General features: G+C 38.9%; 1 pseudogene; it reads right to left on the reverse strand.

Annotated features, from left to right (window-relative positions):
- Positions 1-13,673: 13,673 nt before the first annotated feature.
- LOC127109740 (uncharacterized) lies at positions 13,674-13,836 on the reverse strand (annotated as a pseudogene).
- Positions 13,837-14,588: the final 752 nt, after the last annotated feature.

Here is a 14,588-nt window from a genome sequence, read left to right on the forward strand (position 1 = left end):
AATCAGCCAGGTCTCATCCCATACAGAGATTACGCAAGGAGAATTTCAACATTCTTCACAGAAGTTGAATTTTATCATATTCCTCGAGAGGATAATCGGATGGCAGATGCCCTTGCTACACTTGCTTCTATGATTGTAGTCAGATGGTGGAATGATGTTCCCAATATTACTGTGATGCGCTTGGATAGACCCGCTCACATATTTGCAATTGAAGAAGTGAAAGATGACAAGCCTTGGTATTTTGATATCAAGAATTTCCTCCAGAACCAGGTCTACCCGCCTGGGGCATCTGTGAAAGATAGGAAAACTTTGAGAAGGTTGTCAGGCAGTTTCTACCTCAGTGGTGAAGTGCTGTACAAGAGAAATTTTGATATGGTTTTGCTCAGATGCGTGGATAGACACGAAGCAAACCTGTTGATGACTGAGGTCCATGAGGGTTCATTTGGTACTCATTCCAATGGACATGCCATGGCTAAGAAAATGTTGAGAGCAGGCTACTATTGGCTGACAATGGAGTCTGACTGTTGCAAGTATGTGAAGAAATGTCACAAGTGTCAAATTTATGCGGATAAGATTCATATTCCTCCGACACTCCTGAATGTGATTTCATCACCATGGCCTTTCTCTATGTGGGGAATCGACATGATCGGCATGATTGAGCCGAAAGCGTCCAACGGACATCGGTTTATTCTCGTAGCAATTGATTACTTCACCAAATGGGTTGAAGCCGCTTCGTACGCGAATGTAACCAGACAGGTGGTTGTGAAGTTTATCAAGAATCAGTTGATTTGCCGTTATGGTGTGCCAGAGAGGATCATTACTGATAATGGATCCAATCTGAACAATAAGATGATGGATGAGTTGTGCGCTGAATTCAAGATTGCACACCATAATTCCTCTCCTTACAGACCTAAGATGAATGGGGCTGTTGAAGCTGCTAACAAGAATATCAAGAGGATTATCCAGAAGATGACTGTCACCTACAAAGATTGGCATGAGATGCTGCCATTTGCTTTGCATGGATATCGTACGTCTGTACGCACTTCAACAGGGGCAACCCCTTTCTCTCTTGTTTATGGCATGGAAGCCGTTCTCCCAGTAGAGGTGGAGATCCCATCAATGCGAGTCTTGATGGAAGCCAAGTTGACTGATGCTGAATGGATTCAGAGTCGTTATGACCAGTTGAATTTGATTGAAGAGAAGCGATTAACTGCCATGTGCCATGGTCAGTTGTATCAGCAGAGAATGAAGAAAGCATTTGATAAGAAGGTCAAGCCTCGCGTGTTCCGAGAAGGTGACCTTGTGCTCAAGAAAGTTTTGTCTTTCGCGCCCGATTCCAGGGGCAAGTGGACTCCAAACTACGAGGGTCCATATGTTGTTAAGAGAGCCTTTTCAGGCGGTGCTTTGATGCTTACAACAATGGATGGGGAGGATTTCACTCGTCCTGTGAATTCAGATGCAGTTAAGAGATACTTTGCCTAAAAAAAAAAAAGTATATGCAAATGAAAAAAAAAAATGAAAAAAGAATAAAAAACAGAATAGCTCGCTAAGTTGAAAACCCGAAAGGGCGGCTTAGGCAAAAATGAGCGTCTCGGTGGAGAACCCGCAAGGGTAATTCAGGCAAAAATTAGAGACTTGAAAAAAAAATATATATATATTTGCATCCCGCTAGATTGAGTACCTCACTCTGGGGGCAATCTAGGCAAAAATTAGGGATTTGGCAAGTAACTGCATCCCGACAAGACTTTCTGGTTCATCAGTCGTCATTTCGTCAGAAGATTCTCGATTTGTCGTCAACCGAAGCTTCGGATACATCGAGATTCAAATTGGTAGAGAAAGGATCATTATGTTCAATGTAGCCCTCTTCCAATATATATCACTGATTTCAAATTTGTACAGATCTATGGAGTCTTGCCATTTGCAGACTACCATTCCATCAAATCAATTTGAGCTTTTTATCCAATTATTTGCATTCTTATTTGTTTCAATTCAACAAATGTTTTGCATTGTTTTAAATTGATAAAATGTCATTGTTTTAAACAAATCAAATTTTTCAAAATTTTTGTTTTAAACAAAGTGAACATTCACAAGATTGAAAGGATACTCAAGAATATCTCAGTGCTCTCCCGAGGGTGGCATGATTCCCAACAGGTAAGACATTGGTGCATATTCCTGGTTTGGTGGTATCTTCTTTCTTCAGATCTTTGTTGAGGCTGTTCCTCAAACAAAGTTGTTGTTGGGGTTGTTCCCCAGTACAGTCGCAAGTGATTTGTTGTTGAAGACTTTGTTTCCTCCAGCAGCAGTTTTCCCCTAGCATGGGTGTTTTCTTGTGAAGTTTCGGCGGTTGATGGTTTTTTTTACCTTGGTGCCCCGTCACTTTCTCCAGTGGGTCGTATCCCCAGACTTTATTTGTCTCCTCAGCACAGTCATGAGCATAACTGATTGTCTGATACTCCCCTCGGAGTCGCGAGTAGAACTGTTATTAATATCCCCACCAGGGTTGCAAGTGGAGTTGTTACCACTTTTCCCCATGCAGTGTGCCAGTAGGATTTGTCTGTTTCCTCAGCACGTTTGTTTTCTTTTGAAGACCCGGTAGGTCAGTGGTTTGATACCCAGTACTTTACCTTCTCCCCGGCGAAATCGTCTGTGGAATTGTTGCTGTCTCTCCATCAGAGTTATTCTCTTCAGCAGAGCAGGATTTATTTTCCTACTCAGTGGTTGTTTGGGTTGACATCCCAGTTTTGCAATCATCTTTTCCTCAGCTTAGTCTGCGGAATGTTTGTTGTGGCAGTTTCGCCTGTTGAATACTCCTCCAATTCCCCGATACGGTCGGATGATGGCTTTGGCCTCCAGTGAACGGATTTATGTCCTGACGGTTTGTGATCCTCAGTAGAGTGGCTTGCATTGCAGAATCTACTTGTTGTGATCAGTTTGCTGTGTATATTCTCCCCAAGTGGAGCGGTTCGTTGCAGAACCTATTTGTTTGATCTGTCCTCCCTCAGTGGTTTGTTCCCAAGAGAGTAGCCGACGGTTCTCCCCAGTAGAGTTGCTTATGCAGTTAGATTCTATTTGGATGATATCATTCTCCCTCAGTGGGTTGTTCCCCAGCGGAGTTGTGTGGATTTGCTTCTACAGCAGTTTGTGCTTGTGCAATGCACCTTTGTTTCTCAGTTGACACTGGGATCCCCTGCAGATATAACTTTGGGACTTCTCTTATTCCCTTACAGATTTGTCTTGGTGGCTGTCTTGCCCGTTGTGACTTTCTGTACCCTGTTTTGGGTTGTTTCCTGATATCTATGATTCTCTGCTCCTTCAGCAGTACCTGCAGATCTTTGCTTTACAGCATGTAGATCTCCGCAGATTGGCTCTCCAGCTGGTTGTCCCCCTGGAAGTATAATACCGGACGTTTGGTTCCTGAACCTGTTTGTGTTAGAACTGTCTGTTTTGTCAGCATTCATCAAACATCAATCACGCATATTCATGCATATTCATAAACATTCAGATATTCATGTTGCATTTCTTGCCATATATCTTTTGTTTGTCGTGTCTCCTGCTATGGTGATATAGATCTCTTTACAGATCTCCCCAAGCAGATGTCGGGTGTTTAAAATCTCTCCATATAGAGTCAACCCCATAAGCAGAAAATGTCTGTCTTTTCTTCTGCAGTTCCCCACTGAGATTATCCTCGTGGATGACGGTTTCTTCCGTTTCCTCCCAACATATATTGGGATGGATTTTCCTATTTGAGTTACATCCTCATTAGGACGTGTCTTGATTCAGTCTGTCTTTTCGGATTATTCCCGAATTGGCTATTTGTCAAGTATCTTGTGCTTCCCAGTGGGTTGTTCCCCAGCGGAATGTTTTTGGGCCTCTGCCTACAAACCAGCAGTTGTAAGTCCTATCTTTCCTGGCTTTCTTAACAGAATTTGTGGTTATACACCTTTTATTCTCCAGCCAGAGTTCTTGGTTTTCTACCTCATACCCGGTAGTCGTAAATCCTATTTTCCTGCTTTTCAGCAGTTTGTGGTTTGTTATAAACCCTATTTTGGTTTCCCGTGCGGATTTGTGATTTGTTCTATCCCCACGCGGAGTTTTTGGTCTTCTACCCCGTATTCGGTAGATGTAAACCCTAATTTTGTGGTTATCTTCATCTAGTTTTTGATGTTGATTTTCCTTTGCTTGTATAAGTTGCTCAGATCAGCACTTATATCCCCAGCAAGTCTTTTGTGGATAATTGCCGTATGCTAGCAATTTTATCCCCAGTGGGTCTTTTCACCGTATGCTAGTGATTTGTTCCCCGGATCATTGGTTGTTTACCAGTGTATCCCCAGCTAGTCTTCTTTGGATAATTGCCGGATGCTTGCAATTTATCCTCAGCAGTTCGCCTTTCATTTACCCTTTTGTCGGTAATGTCTGTTGCTCCTTGTGATTGGTTATCATTATATACCTGATTTGGTATCCCGATGCCTTTCTGTTCGGTTGATTTATCCTTTGTTAACCCAGTAACCGGTTGTGGATAATCTTCCATGCGAGTATATTATTCACGGTCTGCCGGTAATGAATAATATATTTCATGCACTCTTCAGTCGAAGCCTTTTGTGTTTCCCCAGTCGAGTAAGATTCGTTATTTCCCTTTGCGGAGTCGAATTTTTTCTTGTTGTTGGAAAATTGCCGGATGCTTGCAATTTATCCCTTGGAGTTGTCTTTCGTTTACCCGTATGCTTGGTATCGATTGTCTCTCTTTTTGGTTAGTCACCTATTATATACCCAGTAACCGGTATCTCTGGTGTCTTTTCCTTTCGAGTGTATTATTCACGGTCTGCCGGTAATGAATAATATTTCTCATGCGCTCTTTAGTTGGAATCCTTTGTTGATTTTCCCCAACTGAGCAAGATTCGTATTCTTTGTAGAATCGAATAGCCATCCTTTAACCAGTTTGTGTTTTGGATGATGAGTGTTTTGGAAGTGAAAACCAATTCACGTTTTCGGTAGATCACCTATTATATACCCAGTAACCGGTATCTCTGGTGTTTCTTACCATGCGAGTTTATTATCTACGTTCTGACGGTAATAGATAATATATCTCATGCGAGTATTCTTATCCACGGTCTGCCGGTAATGGATATTATATCTCATGCACTCTTTGGGTTTGTGTCCCCATTTGAGTAAGATTCGTTTTCCCGTTGTGGATTCGAATGCCCATCCTGTAAGTTGTTTTGCTTTTTCAAGCCCTCCTTTCGGATGATGAGTGTTTTGGAAGTGAAAACCAATCCACGTCTTCGGATTTTATCTTATAAACAACCCAGTAACCGGTTCAGGATAATTTTCCTTTCGAGTATATTATTCACGGTCTGCCGGTAATGAATAATATGTCTCATCTGAGTATTCTATCCACGTTCTGACGGTAATGGATATTATATCTCGTTCGCTCTTGAGTCGATCTTTTGATTGTTTTCCCCTCAGAGTAAGATTCATTTTCCTTGTGAAATTGAATGTCCATCCTAAACAAGTTTGCTTTTCTAGCTTCCGTCAGGATGATGAGTGTTTTGGAAGTGAAATCCAATTCACGCTTTGGTCGGTCACCTATTATATACCCAGTAACCGGTATCCTTGGTGTTCCCTCCTTTCTGCTCCCTATTATGACCTCGGTCCCCCTGTGGAGTCAGATTTTCCTGAGTTTGTTACCCGTATGCTCGGTAACATCTCTTACCTTTGTGGCTTCCCCAGTGGAACTTTCTTGTGCTTCTCCCCAGGAGTCAGCTTGTGTTTCTCCAATGGATTTATTTTCCTTTGGAATTCTCTTCCCAGTGTGAGTTCTTCACTCCCCAGTGAGTTCTCCAGTCTGTTCTCTGTTTTCCTAATCAGAGTCGTGTTTTGTTCACGTTATGTCAGTTTTGTTTTTCCCCAGTTTGGAGTCGTGTCTTGTTTTCGCATTTCTTTTTCTTTTATTATCCCCATAGAGTCTTGTTAGAGTCTCTGTTCCTGGTGAGTGTACTACTCCGATGGATCGTCTTTTCTTCTGTGTGAACCATATTCCCCACAGAATTTGTGTCTTTTGCATACATACATCTGCATCATGAGGTCTCTTAGGGACCAAAATTTGTCTCATTACTGTTATTTAAGTCCATTCTACCGCGTCGAGATGAAGATTTCTAAACTTCACTTCTCCGGCTAGAATGACCTTAAATAGGGGCATCTGTAAGACCCCAATTTTGGGCCCTAAGATCCCTCATGGCCCATATCATATCATATCATAACCTCAAGGATCATTGCATGCCTTTGTCCCCTTCTAGTGGGTAGATTGCCTTGTGGGTTTGTTTTCTTGATCACCAAGCATACTTTGCATTTGTATATTCTTGCTTTCATATGTTTATCATTCAAAAAGTACAAAAATATTGTCTGTTTAACCTTGTTGCTTGCAGATAAAGTAATCATCAGAAATTAGGTCAAAGTCAGTCATTGATCAGTCAAAGCAATGGATGGTGGCCATTCTTGCAGAATTTGGGCACCATGATCATTAATCAAAGGTTCATACATCTTGGGACATCATTTGAAGTCAAGTTCTCAAGGAATTAGGGTTTGGAATTCATCAGAAGTGGTCCAGTCATCCAAAACCCTAGAAAAGTCAAACTTGGTCAACTGAGGATTTAATCAATGATTTGATGGATAGAATTGATTTGAAGGAGTTCATTCATGCTTGTATAAGCCTCATCTATCATGTTCAACCTCATCATGGAAGAAAATCAAGTCAAACAGAAATTTTCCAGAAATAGAAAGTGGACCTGTAATTTCAACTGCCAAAAATGGAAACTTCTTGATCTTAAACTTACATCATGATACAAGCTCCAAATGAATTTTTGCCCAACATGAAAGTTGAAGATCTTGTCTTCCCATTTTCAAAAAGTCCAAGAACATCAAAATCCCATGTTTGGTTGTCAAGATATGATCAAATCATTTTCACCAAATTTTGAACTTCAACAAGCCATATCTCTCAAACCATAAGGCCAAATTTGGTGGGGTTTTTTCCTACAAACCACATTTTTCATCCTCTTTCCAAAAATATAAATTTCATGACCTAAAACCTTACCATTCAAAATGGCATTTTTGGACTTTTTGCATTTAAATTCAAAGTTTGACTCAAAGTTGACTTTTTGATTTATGGACTTTTTCTCATTTTTGCCAATTGGGAAATGTTCCATATATCATTTGTGACTTGCTCCAATCCCAAATTCATGTCCATACCATTACTATACCATAATTTTGGCAAAAGTGCATAATTTGTTAGTTTTGCAAATGAGAGCATAAGAGTAAAAGAGAGTACAACAAGGACAGCATTCTGCAGCAGATTAAAAACAGCAATTGGCAAGGTCCTTGGCAGCTGTAGCAGGCCCAAAATCGTGCAGCCACTACACCTCCCTACTCACTCATTTCCAAATTAGTAAAATTGCAATTGTTTCCATTTGAGCTAATCCTTGATAGTACATCATTAGCAAAACTTAAACAGGAAATATAAAGCATGTTTGCTGTCATTTTGCAACCCTAATAGCAGCAGCCACATACAGAAAATACTCTGATTCCCTCATTGTGCATTTTTGCAAAACAATATTTTCTGCAGAAACCATTCAAAGAAATCAAAGAACCCTTGCATCCTTCATCACCCAAATGTCATTTGGAGCTTTATTATAGCCTCATTCATCAGCTGGGATTTCATTTTTGAGCTCTGTTTTCTCAAAGCATCTCCAATGGCAACTTGAGATTTGAGGAGGTCCAAGCAAGTTTGAGCTGAGCAAGCTTCATCACCTTTCATTACCAAGCATAAGCATCACCTGTTTGCACCCCTATCATCAAAAGGATCACTGTTTCAACATTTTCTTCCAAAACAAGTAAGTAATTTATCTTCCCTTTTTGCCATGCCATACTATGTTTGTGAAAGATCCTTGGATGCTGATTTTAGAATGCTTTGTCTTGTTTGAAATGATGCCCTCATGAGGGAGAAATATGAATTTCTTTTTTATGTCAAAATGCATTTTTCGTTCGATTTGTTCTGCTTGTATCAGTTTGATGAGTTTTGATGTTATATCCTTGTTGCCTATTGCTTGATGATGCTGTTGGTATACTAGATTTTGGATTTAGGGCATTTTGAAATTTCGACTTGCATATTATTGATGAAGCATGCTGCTGTTCTAACCCTAAACCCTGCCAGGAAATCTCATGAATATGTTGTATGCTGATTGTTTGATTAGTGTTTGAATGATGATTAGTGATGAATACATGATGCCATGCTTGACCATGCTGCATTTTTTGAAATCCCACGAGCATTGGCTTGGAATCTATGTGAAACATGTTGTATGCAGTTGTGTGTTTATTGTTTAAATTTGTTTGGATGTTGATGAACACCTGATGCTGCTAAACATTGCCGCTGTTGTGAACTCGAGACAAGTTTCCGGAAATTTTCATTGATTTGTGTTTAAGATTGTTGTCTGTCAGTTATTGCATGATCATTGTCATGTCCTTGCCATGCTGTCAACCTGCTTACTGTATAAACCTCACCCATACCATGCCGTTGCTTAATGTTTGTTTATAATACTTACATGATGATGGTTGATGTTGCATTGTTGGCCAAACCTTAAACTGCACGTGAACCCAGGATTTATGCTATGTGCTGTTTGTTTGCTCTGCTTGGTTTAAATGATGAACATGATGAGGAATTTATACTACTGTTGTTTGCAACCTGCCTTGCCTAGAAATCCATGTGAGTTGTGTTAGTTATGTTTGGTTTAGGGCTGCTGTAGACATTACATGAACTTTGTCATTGTCTTGTTGATTGCCATTGCCTTTCGAATTTTTGGTTGAGGGTGTATATTGATGATGAACTTGTATTGATTACATGTTTATATGCTGTTGTTGCTGTTGTTTGTTCAATGTTACATGCTGTTATGCCCTGCTGCAATTGCCATACTGCAATGCATATCCTGCTGTTGTTTTGCTATTTTCAGCTGTCCATAAATCCATATGGCTGGGGGCTGTTGTTATTACATGATTGTATGCTGTGAAATGCTGTTAGAGTTTTTGTGTTGCTGCTATACCATGCTATGCTAAACCCTGCTGCAGTTTTTTGAAACCTTATGGACATGTTCAGAAAAAACCAATGTGACTGTGTTGTATGCTTGTTAAATGCTTGCTAGAACATTGCCAAAACCTTAATGCTGCATGATGAAGTTCTTACCATGTCATTGTGTATTGTTGCTTGATTTTGTTTATGATGCTTACATGATGATGAATGCTGTCTGCTTGCTGAATGCCATGGTGTTGTTTGGTTGCTTTTCGAATGTTGAAATGCTATGCTGTTGCGTTTAAATCATAAACTTGCCTAGAATGCTGCATGAACTAATGGTGTTGGTTTGCTGTCGTAATTGTTGACCAAGTTTTGGTGTGGATGTTGGTAACTACACATGTATGCCCTGCTGCTACAACCAAACCCTGCCCAGATTTTTGAATATCATGCTGTTGCTTGCTGTTGGATAATGAATAATAATGATGGTTGTTGCTGCTGTTATTTAAACAATTACCTTGTCCATAATAATGCTATGCTGCTGAGTTTTTTGTTGTCGAATTTGTTTGGATGTGATTGAACTTGTATGAAGTTTGTGTTTGCTGTTGTTTATGATGAGCACATGATGATGGTGTTGAATGCTGTTTGCTTGCATTGTTGGCCATGCTGTTGTAAAACCCTAAGGGGTTTATGAGAAAAACCAGAATTTGCATGTTGGATGTATTGGGTCGCATATGATTGTTATGCTGCATGCTGCTGTTTGTTGGTTGTTGTTCATGAGCATAAGTTTGAAGCATGCCTGGCTGTTAAAACCCTAGGGTTTTAGAACCCAGCTTTTGAACTCATCTGGCTGAGCTACTGTTCCATTGGCAACAGCCAATGAGAACATTTCATTTTGTTTGCCAAAGCTGTGCGTTTCAATTAGTGAAATCCATAATTACATCCATGCCATCCGTTGACTTGTGTTTGACCATTAATCATGCTATGTGTTTCATACTTTGTTCAATTATTCATCAAAATTCAACAATTCATTTTTTGCTCATTTTAATTCCAAAAATTGTGAGATTTTTTGCATTTAATTCATGAATGTGTCTAGTATTTTATGGTGAATTTTAATTAATTTTTCATGTTCTGGATTTTAAATGATAAATGATTTCCCAACATGTATGCCAAAATGATACATGGTGCCATTTCAATTGTGAAATTCTCATGTTGCATCCAATGAACTTGAAATTTTTTGTGGTAAAACTAGACACTTTGACCTTCACTTCCATATAAAGTTTGTGCACTTATCATTTGTGGATTGATAGTTATGATTTTTTGAAGTCATGTGTTGCATTTGGTGTCATACCATGATCATGTATTTTCCCAATTTTTGTTCACATGCTTCCTCTTATCCAAATCACTTGAAATTTTGCATGAATGATCCCTTGTATGTCTAATTGATGTATGAATTTCCTTGGAATTAATCTTGCTGTTTTCCATTTGATTGAGAATTTTCTTCCATATGTGGTCATTTGTTGACTTTTTGTGCTATGCCTTGCCAAATCTTTTGTGAAATTCTCAAATCTTATTGTATGTCCATGAAATTTCATATGTGATAACTAGACTTCTCAAGCTTTGCATTGGTGTTAATCTCATTCATTTCTCTTTTGTTTTCAAATTGATATGATTTTTTGAAGTTGACCCATGCCTGTTGACTTTCACCATGCTTACTTGAATTTGGTTTGACTTCATGAATTTCATTGACTGCCTTCCTCTCATCCAAATGCCATGAAATTTGACATGTGTTCCATGTTAGATGTTAGGATTGAGTGTGATTTATTTCATGATTTTTGAGATTGCTTGAGTTGACTTTTGAATGAAGTCTTTGCTGTTGACTTTTGTATGCTTCTCTTGCCATGCTTTGCATCCTTTTGCATATGAAATGGCCATGATGCATGATATAATTATGAATCCAATTGAGAATGTTTCTTGAATGTTCAAACTTGGTTTGGGTTGACTTTTTCTTGCTGCCTTGACCTTTCCTTTCATCTTTGACCCTAGGCTAGTCCTAGTGGTCTTCTAAGCTTATGTTGAGTTCATCTGTTTCAGGTTAAGCACCAATGCCTTGAAGATCATTCAAATATTTGTTTGAGTTGAATTATATGATGTGCTAACATTTGTTTTGTAGGTGACTCATATGCTTGAGTCTTTGTGCCTTGCACAATTGGTCCCCCTGTGGTTGACTATTGGTTCATTTTTCTTTTGATTTTGACTGTTGACTTGTTTGCTAATAAGTTTGACTTTCGCAGGTGCTTTAGTTGCTTAAGTTCTTTGAACTTGATTGCTTGCTTTGCTTTTTAGCATTTGCTTTGAGGTATAAATACTTCTTCTTCATGTAGTCTGGAGACCCGGTCTATTATTTGACCGGGCAAACTGTCTGAAGTCCTCCTTAAGAGGCAATGCCTGTGTTTGTTTATATTTGTCCCAAGCAGGAAAAGTCCTTCAAGTAAGGCAATTGGTGGAAGGTAGGGATAAGTAATCTATCCCCCACTATTCAGTGTGTCCTCTCTTTGCTCCCAGTACCTGGTTGAAGCAATGAGATAAATACCCAAGATCTAATCGAGTCAATAATGTGGAGAGAGTTCCTACTTTCTGAACTCCCACACTTTCTTTGATGCTCTCTCTTATCTGAGATTGAAGCAATGAGGCACACCCCTCATTTCCTTTTCATCTGCTTCACCTGAGCCCCTCAATGGCCAGGTTAAGAGCGACCTTTACCTATTACAGTGGACTGTTAAAGTCAAACCCTCTTGTGTGAGCCCCCATTGTTTGGCTATAGAGTGTGTTGTTTGCTATTCATTGATTGATTGATTGCTTCATGTGCACTTGTTTGCCTGTATGCTATGCATTTATCATCATCATCAATTGCCATTAGTGCATGATCATCTCATTTGCTTTTGTGATGCTATCATTGTCGTTTGCCCATTGAGGACAATTGTAAGTCCATTGCTTTGGCATTTGCTCCTGTGATATGGAAGGATAGAGTGTAAGACCTCTTTGGTCACTCATACCTCCTGTTTATCTGTGTGTATGTGAGGATATAGTTATAAGTCCCTGTAAGTTGGCATCTGTTGTCCTGTGATCATAATTTGATCTGTTTGATGTTGTATGTGAGGTTGCAGTTATAAGTCCCTGTAAGTTGGCATCTGCTTTCCTGTGATCATAGTTTGTTCATCTGTTTGTGTGAGAGGTTGCAATTATAAGTCCCTGTAAGTTGGCATTTGCATTCCTGTGATCATATTGTTGCTTTTGTTTCTTGTATGTGAGGATCCATTGTAAGTCCCAGTGATGTGGCATTGGATTTCCTAGGACCATACTGTGGAGATAACCTAAGTCCAGATAGATTGGCAGTTGACTTCCATATCTCATTTCTTGTTTTCTTCTGTGGAGATTGGTGTAAGTCCATTGAGTGGCTTCTGATATCCATTTCTATTTTAGGAGACTGGTGTAAATCCATCTATTGGTATCCGGTATCCGCTTTTATTTCTTTGCCTGTGGAGATCGGTGTAAGTCCATTGAGTGGCTTCTGACATCCCGTTTTGTTTTAGGAGATTGGTATAAGACCATTGATTGGCATCCGGTATCCGCCTTTCTTTGCTTTGTTTGTTATTATTAATTGCTATTCCAAAGGACACACTTGAATCATCTGCTATATGATTTCAAGAAGTGAACCTTCTAAGAAGTTTTACTATCCATCTTCATCCATTCATCATTCATTATGTCCTAGACTTTTCACACTTTATCTTTCAAATTTGACATAAGTGTTGTGCAAGCACCTTCATGTTTTCTAACTAAAAAACCTGGACTCAAGTCCTTGACCTTTTTTTCAAAACTCCATTTCATAATACTTCCTTGAATTAATCTTAATCATACTTTGACTTCATTTTCATAATCATAATCAGTAATTACACTCATTCACTTGTTTTGGCTTTGTCCATTAATCTTTTCATACATGAGCTATAGGTTTGATTTATCTTAGTGGTTGATGTTAATCTCACCTTCTGTCTTTAGTGATTGAATTGTAAGTCTTCCTTGCCTATTATAGGGTTAACCCCTCCCTGGCAAGTTGAAGCTGTTCTCACATGGTGGACGTTGTTGTCTGTATAAGGTTGAGTTTTCTCCCGTGGATAACGTAAGACCTAGGGTTTGTGTTTAAAATTGAACCTAACCCACTTTTGGAAATCTTTTAGCCGAACTACGGCGTTCTGATCCTTACCTTTGATGGAAGGTACGTAGGCAACGGGTTCATCCGTTCGAACCCAATAACCTAATAAAAAATGTATATTCTTTTCTCATCATCCCAATCATGTTTGCACGATATTTTTGTCATAATAAATAATAATTTAGCATAACAAGTGTGAAAAGGGCTCCCTAGGAGTACCTAGGACGTAGTGGGTGCCTAACACCTTCCCATTGCGTAATTTACCCCTTACCCAGAATCTCTGATCTTTTTATTAGTTTTCTACGTGTAAAACTTCTTAGGCTTTTGTTCGCTTTTTAGCCAATCCTTTGGATAAATAAAAGTGCGGTGGCGACTCGAAATATTTCAATGTATCTCATAGCTTATGGTTTAATCGATAGATCATATAGCGACGAATACACCGCTACACTATTGAAGTGGACTCTTCCCCTAAAGAAATAAATTTAATATCTTGTGGACCATTGGCCCACATATCAGATATTAAACTGATAAGAACAGATACTACACTTGATCTTAGCCAAAAGGCCGAGAAAGGTATGAGTTTAAATGCATGTTTGTTTTGTGCTTTATATTTGACATGTATTATATTTCTTCCTTCACTAACCGAGGCGGGACTCTTATGCAGCAACTTGGAGACTACATTTCCCTCTCCTTAACTTAGAAAGGCATTAAGTCTCATGATTGCATACTTGCTAACATCTCAGAACACAAGCTGGGGATATTTATGCTCTCATTTCCTTCCTCTTCATTCTAAATATTTTCACTTAGTAATTAAACATCAAGACATTATTCACATATGACAGCCAAATTTTCTATACTAGTGTTCTTAAATGGTAGTTCGGTTGAAGTGAACACCATTTTTATGTCCACGTGTTTATCATTTATTCAAACAAAATCATTTCTAACAATCTCTAGGGGCTGGTGATATTATTTTTGCGAATTTTCTGTTTAACATGCTTTGTCTGCTGCAATGGTTGGTGAAGTTTTCATATAATGATGAATTTTGAAAATGACTTTGCTACACTTTGAGGTTGTATGATCAAGTTATAGTCACGTGTACATTACATGAGGTGTCATTTTGTATATATAAACTTCAAAATCCTTTTTTGAAAAGTAAAACAGTGTACTTTTGTTTGATCCATACTGATTAAGTCAAAATGTTCAACATCACAATGTCCACCATATTTTGGGACTGAAACAAAATTCTTGATATATGATAATAAATTCTGATGCAAAACTGTCTTAAGGAAAAAACAATTGACAAAGCATCAGGATAATGATTTGAAAGAA

Source organism: Lathyrus oleraceus, chromosome 7, assembly GCF_024323335.1.
Source record: "Lathyrus oleraceus cultivar Zhongwan6 chromosome 7, CAAS_Psat_ZW6_1.0, whole genome shotgun sequence".
Taxonomy (NCBI): Eukaryota; Viridiplantae; Streptophyta; class Magnoliopsida; order Fabales; family Fabaceae; genus Lathyrus; species Lathyrus oleraceus.